The following is a 7,360-nucleotide window of genomic DNA, read 5'->3' as shown; positions in this document are numbered from 1 at the left end:
TCCTATCACACCAGCCAACTTTTTTCAAAATCAATAATTTTTGCACCACATAATTCCTGACACTTCTGAACCTCACAGGCAAAATTAGTTCTTGATACATGCAGAAACTTTGGAGTTGGATGAATTCAAGTTGGGGTACCCCCATCTTGGACATGTGTCTTTTTTTCGGGGTAAAAAAACTCTGAATGGTAAACCGAAAAACGGAAGTTGTAATGGGGGTCTGTGTCCACTTGGGCGCCATGCTTTTTACAACAACGACATTGAAAGCGAGGCTGGATCATCTGATCTGAAAGGATTACGTCCGCTGTAGCCTATATAAGCAACCGCATGCAAGGTCGAAAGTACCATACTGGTGCTACTGGCGCTATTTACAGACGTTCGAACCATAACAGATTAGATATATTTATAATTCGGAACGTGCGCTAGTGCAGCGTAATGACCCTGGAGCCTCTCACCAATGCGGTCGCTGTGAGCTTCCTCTCCGACTGTACGTGGGAAGGTCAGCCAGCAACCTGCGGATGGTCGTGAATTCTCCCCCCCCCCGGGCCCTGCCCGGTTTCCACCCACCATAATGCTAGCCGCCGTCGTAAAAGAGAACGGCGTAAAACACCAATAAAATAAAAAAAAAATATTTTGGAACAGGGGCGGGGATGGGTGGGTTTAGTGTTGTGGGTTGTTAAGAGCACACTTACCACTTGATCTTGCAATAACAGAGGGATTCAACAATAGCTACCGCGAGTTCCTCACCGTGTTCTCTACGCGGGATGACTCATTTTCTTATAAGCATAAGCATAGGCTAATATACGAGAGTTCTGTCATTCCCAGTCTGTAACATCTTTTTTCTCATATGCCACACGAAGAGCGGAGGCCCGCTATGTCTTCAGCTCTACGGAAATGTCAAGATTTGCCATGCCACAAGATTACTTCTTCGAACTCGCTTTTCGTGCTGCCTTTTTTGGGCAACACCATGTTGAATAACTTAATATTCATTAGCTTTAATGTAAGTAGATAGTTCTATTCTATTTTGGATCTTTTTGATTTTTTCAGATACTGGTTGGTGCTTGACTTTTATACCACTGACACAGATTTAGACTCGATGATTCTGAAAATACTTATTAAATATCTGATACTCCTCTATCAACAATTATTCTCAAATTTTGGGGGGAAATCACTACGCCCATCTATACATGAGCCTTGTCTCCGTACCGTTGGATCACTTAAAAAGGCACGTGATCTTGATTGATATCACGCCAACAGGATGGCCACGTGGCAGAATTAAAGTGATCTCATTGGACCACATTTGTAGCTATATAATAAATGAAGTTCGTTCTGGATCAGTTGCTTCCCACCAATGTTGAGTGCTAAAATGTGTCAGTGTTAGTGCATATCGGGTTCTTCCAGTCATAAAATCTCATTCAAACAAATAATTAAGCCTGTAATAAGCAATTCCTAATTTTCCCCTCCCTTACAGGACGGATATTTACTATCTGACATCAAAGGACGCCGAGGACCTTGGTCCCGTATGTAAAGTCAGGCTTAATTTGACGAACACTGGTGGCCAGAAGTGGGCACTGAGGCGTGTAAGTTTCTTTTATACTATGTACAACCGAATGTCGCCGCCGTTTCATTTTCAATGATCCAGGAGCCTCTCGCCAATCTCGCTGTAAGTCCAACTGATGCCAGCTGGCTTCTTCTCTGGTCGTTATGTGAGAAGGTCTGAAAGCAGCCTGCCGATGGTCATAGGATTCCTCGCACTCTACCGGGTTTCATTCCATCAAAATGCTGACTTCCGCAGAATTATTGAAATGGTCTTGAGTACGGCGTAAAACACCAATGAAATAATCAAATAAATAAACGTTCAAATCTATTTATTTCATTATAGATTGTTTAACACGGTATCCAAGAATGATTCTTACACGTGTATGTGACAGGGCACTGATCGGCTGATTGTCAACATGTGCATAGATTGATCGAGTGCACTTCGGATTCAAAAAGAATGTTGACTTCTGTCTGGTCATATAAAAAACGCTGTATCATGCAGATGTTTGGGTCACTTCCTGAAGTAACATTTTACTTTTTGTTTAGATTTTATGATTTTAAACAAGGCTTTGAGCATTAAGCATTTTTTCACCATCAGTAAAGTTGATGATTTCAGCAACCAGGAAGACTAAACAGCTCGGATCCGTGGTACGATTAACAGGTGACGTCATCGATTATTTGTAATTACGTCACAGTTGAGTAATGTATATATAGGAATACTCCAAGCTGACTACTAAAAGCCAATGGTTCACAGATGGAACTAATTGACATATACATGTTAAAACAAAAACTGTTATTTTGGCCACTCTAGCAGACATGTCACATGTTTCTAGAAAACACCAATGATCTGGAGAAAAAGCTGGAAATGATTTGCCACCCTATGGTTTAGCAAAAACGAATGCGTGTCTAGTCGTATACTTGTAACACATTTATGGATAAGACGTCAGGGTTCAAATAAAAACAGCAAGACACTTGAACCTTAATGCGTGTGTGTTTATAAATACATGTCATACGTCTTTAATATTTGCAGTTTTATTGCACAAAAGACCGGGTTATGCCCAGTTTTCTTCCACCATACTGCGATAGCTACCGTCGTATGGGTGAAATGTTTTTGAGTACGGCGTAAAACACTTACATTATAAATAATTCATCTTTTCCTTTTCTTCAGTTAACGGTACGTCATTCGACAACAAATGACGTTGGAATATTCGGCAGGATTAGCTGCCCAGATGACCACAAAATTGGCGAAAAACTGGTGACATATAAACGTAACGGTAAGTGACATGGCCTTCAACCTGATCGTGTGTCGAAAGATCTTGATAAACTGCACTGTGAGTGCAGTGTGAGTCTGAGTGATATATTATTAGGCACTGTTGTAGAAACCGAGTGCCTAAACCAAAAGATGTTGTTCTTAAATTTATTTATTTATTTGACTGTTGTTTTTCGCCGTACTCAAGAATATTTCACTTATACAACGGCGGCCAGTATTTTCATGAAAGGAAACCGGGCGGAGCCCAGGAGGAACCCACGACTATCTGCAACCTGCTGAGGGACCTATTATTCTTAAAGACTAAGAAAAAACTACAACGAAGTGTATATCAGGAGAAAAACCAATATACACTGTCCTGGACAACAGAGAATTCCGAACCGGGCAAAATGTTTTTAAAAGGATTCTACGACTGTCTGTTTTCATTGACGTCACATCCATATGTTTGAAATTGTTCCTTTTTAATAGCCATTGAGCGAATGCAGTTTGTGAGTGAGTGAGTGAGTGCTTGGGGTTTAACGTCGTTCTCAACAATTTTTCAGTCATATGACGACGAAGGAATCATTAGGGTGCATGTACGTGTAATGTGCCTCCTTGTTGCAGGACGGATTTCCACCGCTTTTTTATTTAGTGCTGCCTCACTGAGACGACTTACCGAAGGCAAGCAAGCCGCCCCGCCCGAGCCATTATACTGATACGGGTCAACCAGTCGTTGCACTATCCCACTCATGCTGAACGCCAAGCGAGGAAGTTACAACTTCCTCTTTTAAAGTCTTAGGTGTGACTCGATCAAGGATTGATCCTGGATCTACCGGTCCCGCCGGTGGCCGCCGTCGTATAAGTGAAATATTCTTGAGTACGGCGTACCGTAAAACACCAATCCAAAAAAAAAAAATAATAATGGGTCGAGTTACACCTAAGACCTTAAAAGAGTAAGTTGTAACTTCCTCGCTTAGCGCTCAGCATGAACGGGATATATAATAGACTGATATATAACGACTGGTTCACCCGTATCAGTACAATGGCTCGGGTGGGTTGGCCTACTTGCTTTGGTAAGTCGTCTCAGTGAAGCAGCACTAAATAAAAGAGCGGTGGAAATCCGTCCTGCAACAAGGAGGCACATTACACGTACATGCACCCTAATGATTCCTTCGTCGTCATATGACTGAAAAATTGTTGAGTACGACGTTTAACCCCAAGCACTCACTCACTCACTCATTTATCATTCAGAACCTACTGATCCATGGAAAGTTTGGGGAGAATGTAACTGTGAAACCAGAACCCGACGACGGTTACCGGATCCATGTAGGGACGCCGGAGGTGTAGATGATGAGAAGACATGTACACCCGACGAAAGCGCCTGCGGTAAAAGTATATTGCCTGTTCCTTGTATAATGGCGAATTGCGAATATGCATAGTCTCTGACAGATTATATTGTAGGCTTAAACACATCCCTTTGAACACTTGTTTGATGCAAGCTAAATTTTAATTGGCAACATTGGCACAAGATAAAAACGTTAGAGAAATTGAATGTGGAATCTATTTCAGTAAAATGAACAGAAAAAATGATAAAATATAAAGTTCTAGCAGTTCCGTACACTGGGCAAGCATTCCACGTGTAATGCAGTCTACCCTGGCTGATTGTGTCGCCTGGTGGAAACTAGCCATTATTTTGTTAAAGAAGAAACGCATCATAAAACACGACCTCTCCCCCAGCCCCCACCCCACATAAAACACTTTTTTTTAGCCCGGACTACCAACTGGACATTTTTTTTGCATTTCTGGTCTCGCTTTTACAATGCTCCGTACATCTTGGCGTAAAGGGCTGATAGTATTACTATGTTGTAACAATTACAGCATCCAACATGCAGAAAGCACATGGACATATCTTTGTCGACCACGTAGAAAAGTAAAGTCCAAAGCTAATAATTAAAGTGGTAAACCAGCCCCACCCAACCCACCCATATAGTTTCAAAATCATATGGTGAAAAACACATCTGCTTTCATTATAGTACCTGATGGTTTAAAGTGAGTTTCATGTGAAAGCAAAGTTTAATTAATTAAATGAGCTAGTTGTGCTGTCACAGCGTGGTGTTTAGTTCGTTTCGTTTTCAGTACATTGTGTAAATACTTATTGCACGGTATAATTAAATGTAATAATTTATGCTGAGGTTGATATATATTATTTTCAATAGGTAGATTTTGTCGGACATTCCAAACATGCTAAGGGTTAATATTATTCGGAATATTCCACTTGCTACAATCAAAATTATCCTGACTTTTCGTAGATTGTAACATAGTATACCAAAAATACGGGAGAACAGAGCATTGCCTAGCTTGCTTTTGAGAGGAGAGGGACACTATACCGTATTGGAAAGTTTGTCATTGGCACGACGTCAAGTTTGTATATCAGCAGAGAAAACGGAGGCGCCTGATACCATTTGAGGTTTATATATCAGCGGAATGTTTGATGAAACCTCCGCTCTTGGTCAGGTAAATTGTAAACCTTCTGACTTAAAGTCACAGCCAGTTTCAGTTTACAACCTCATTGGTCACCGCGGTTATGTTGCGGTCAGAACATATATGCATATTTCACAGTGAGGGTAGAATATCGTAAATATTTTTCGAGAGACTGGTGGAAATGATAACGTCATCTCGCTATGAACGTCATGAAACGAAATGTTGCTTTTTCGACTTCATGTCGTCTGGGTGTGAAATGTTTATATATTTGATTGGTATTTTACGCCGTACTCAAAATTTTTTCGCTTACACGACGGCGGCCAGCATTACGATGGGCGAAAAGAGGGTAGGGCCCAATGGAAACCCAACGACCATCTGACATAAGTGCTGACGGAGCTTTATGAGTCATTTATAGCCCGCTTGACACAACGAGAGTGACCGCATTCATTTTAATATATCTGTTATGACTCCAACCAACACCTGAAACAATTTTATTGCTGAATGCTGATTAAATCGTTCTGCTTGTGAACAGTGGTGAGGTTATGCCCAAGCAAGCGTACATGCGTCGCACAGACGCCATGATCTATCGTGTCTAGTAGTGCCAGTGATGTAAAGCGAGGGTAGAGAAAGGCACATGCGCTCTAAGGAGTGCGAGCAATATCACCACATCTACATACAGGCACACATCGCATACAACCAAAAGCAACAAGTGTTTATAATGGACACAAGTTCACAGATACTTTATATATGTTGCACACTGCTTCCTTAAAGGCGGTTTTTTGAAACGCATCTGTGGAATCCGTCTTCGTGGGCTGCATATACCAAATATTCAGTACCCCCATGTCGACCCCTCTGGGTTTAAACCAATTACCTTCAGGACTGTAGTCGACCCCTCTACCACTGCAGAGACCAAAGGTAACTCCATGTCACTTAAATGTAGATAACCAGTAGAGTAACATTCTTTGTTTGTAATTGACCCCTGATAGCCGATGGCGCCCCTTCGTATACCAGCATTGTGTCGATCATGGGAAGCCTCGAGTTCTCAAGTAAATCTAAAGAGACAACCAAAGAAACGGGAGCTAAAAAATTAATTTGTTCTTCAGTTATCAGATCCCACTGGGAGGGATTTCAGTATCCCACGTCACGGTTAAAATTTTTTCTGGTTTACAGCTCACGTAATGATGTTTGCTGTAATCGGTTCGGTTTTGGGATTTCTTACGTTGCTTCTGATCGTCGTTGGGGCTGTCTGCTGTATTAGACACAATCAGCCGTAAGTATGAGCAATTTGTTCTGAACACAGTTATCATCATCACCATTAGCATCATCATCACCATTATCATCATCATCATCATCATCATCATCATCATCATCATCATCATCATCATCATCATCATCATCATCATCATCATCATCATCATCATCATCATCCAAAAAGTAAGTTTTTCGATCAAAGCTCCATTCCAATTGGTTAATCGAACTGGTTGACCCAGTTAAATAGATTCATATTATCCTGCAAAACGGGTGATGTTAAATTCAACATGGCCGTAGCTGTCCATCAATCGCTAAGTCAAAAGAGCAGCATTGCTATTCGAAGGTATATTCTACAGGCAAAGCTTGTGCTATTGGGCACATTGAGTTGATGAGACATATCCAGTATAATGCCAACCGGTCCACGTCCGCATTCTGTGGTCAGAATGCATGATAATGTGTTTCTATGTTTCGCTTCGTCAATTCCTTCTTTTTTGACAGGCCCGCCCCTACAGTTAACATCGAAATGCCTTCCCGACAAATAACCACTGCCAATGAACTTTTTGGAAGTATAATTACACTGGAGACTTCCGGAGGAATGAACGAGTTTCAAGAGGAAAATTTACTCGTACCTTGTCACGGATTTAAGATGGCAGATCTCACCAGGCCGCCGCTGCCGGTTCCGTACATGAACCAGGAATTTGAATCCGAATACATTTATGGATGACGCTGTATATTTGTCGGCGATTGGATAGATATACACACCGTCGTGGTAAATTGCCCTGTACTAACGTTAGAGTACACGAGCGTGGTCGACTGCTTAGACTTTGTACACAAGGCCCAACA

At 41.5% G+C, this 7,360-nt stretch overlaps 1 long non-coding RNA gene across 1 annotated transcript; it reads left to right on the top strand.

Annotated features, from left to right (window-relative positions):
- The first annotated feature begins 4,062 nt into the window (after window positions 1-4,062).
- Window positions 4,063-7,128, top strand: LOC135481326 (uncharacterized). The gene is made up of 3 exons (XR_010446000.1): window positions 4,063-4,171; window positions 6,437-6,536; window positions 7,016-7,128. It is a non-coding gene; the product is annotated as an uncharacterized LOC135481326 (long non-coding RNA).
- The last annotated feature ends 232 nt before the right edge of the window (window positions 7,129-7,360 follow it).

Source organism: Liolophura sinensis, unplaced genomic scaffold, assembly GCF_032854445.1.
Source record: "Liolophura sinensis isolate JHLJ2023 unplaced genomic scaffold, CUHK_Ljap_v2 scaffold_21, whole genome shotgun sequence".
Classification (NCBI taxonomy): Eukaryota; Metazoa; Mollusca; class Polyplacophora; order Chitonida; family Chitonidae; genus Liolophura; species Liolophura sinensis.
The sequence above is the reverse complement of the archived record's forward strand: the minus strand, read 5'-3'. Positions and strand labels throughout refer to the sequence as shown.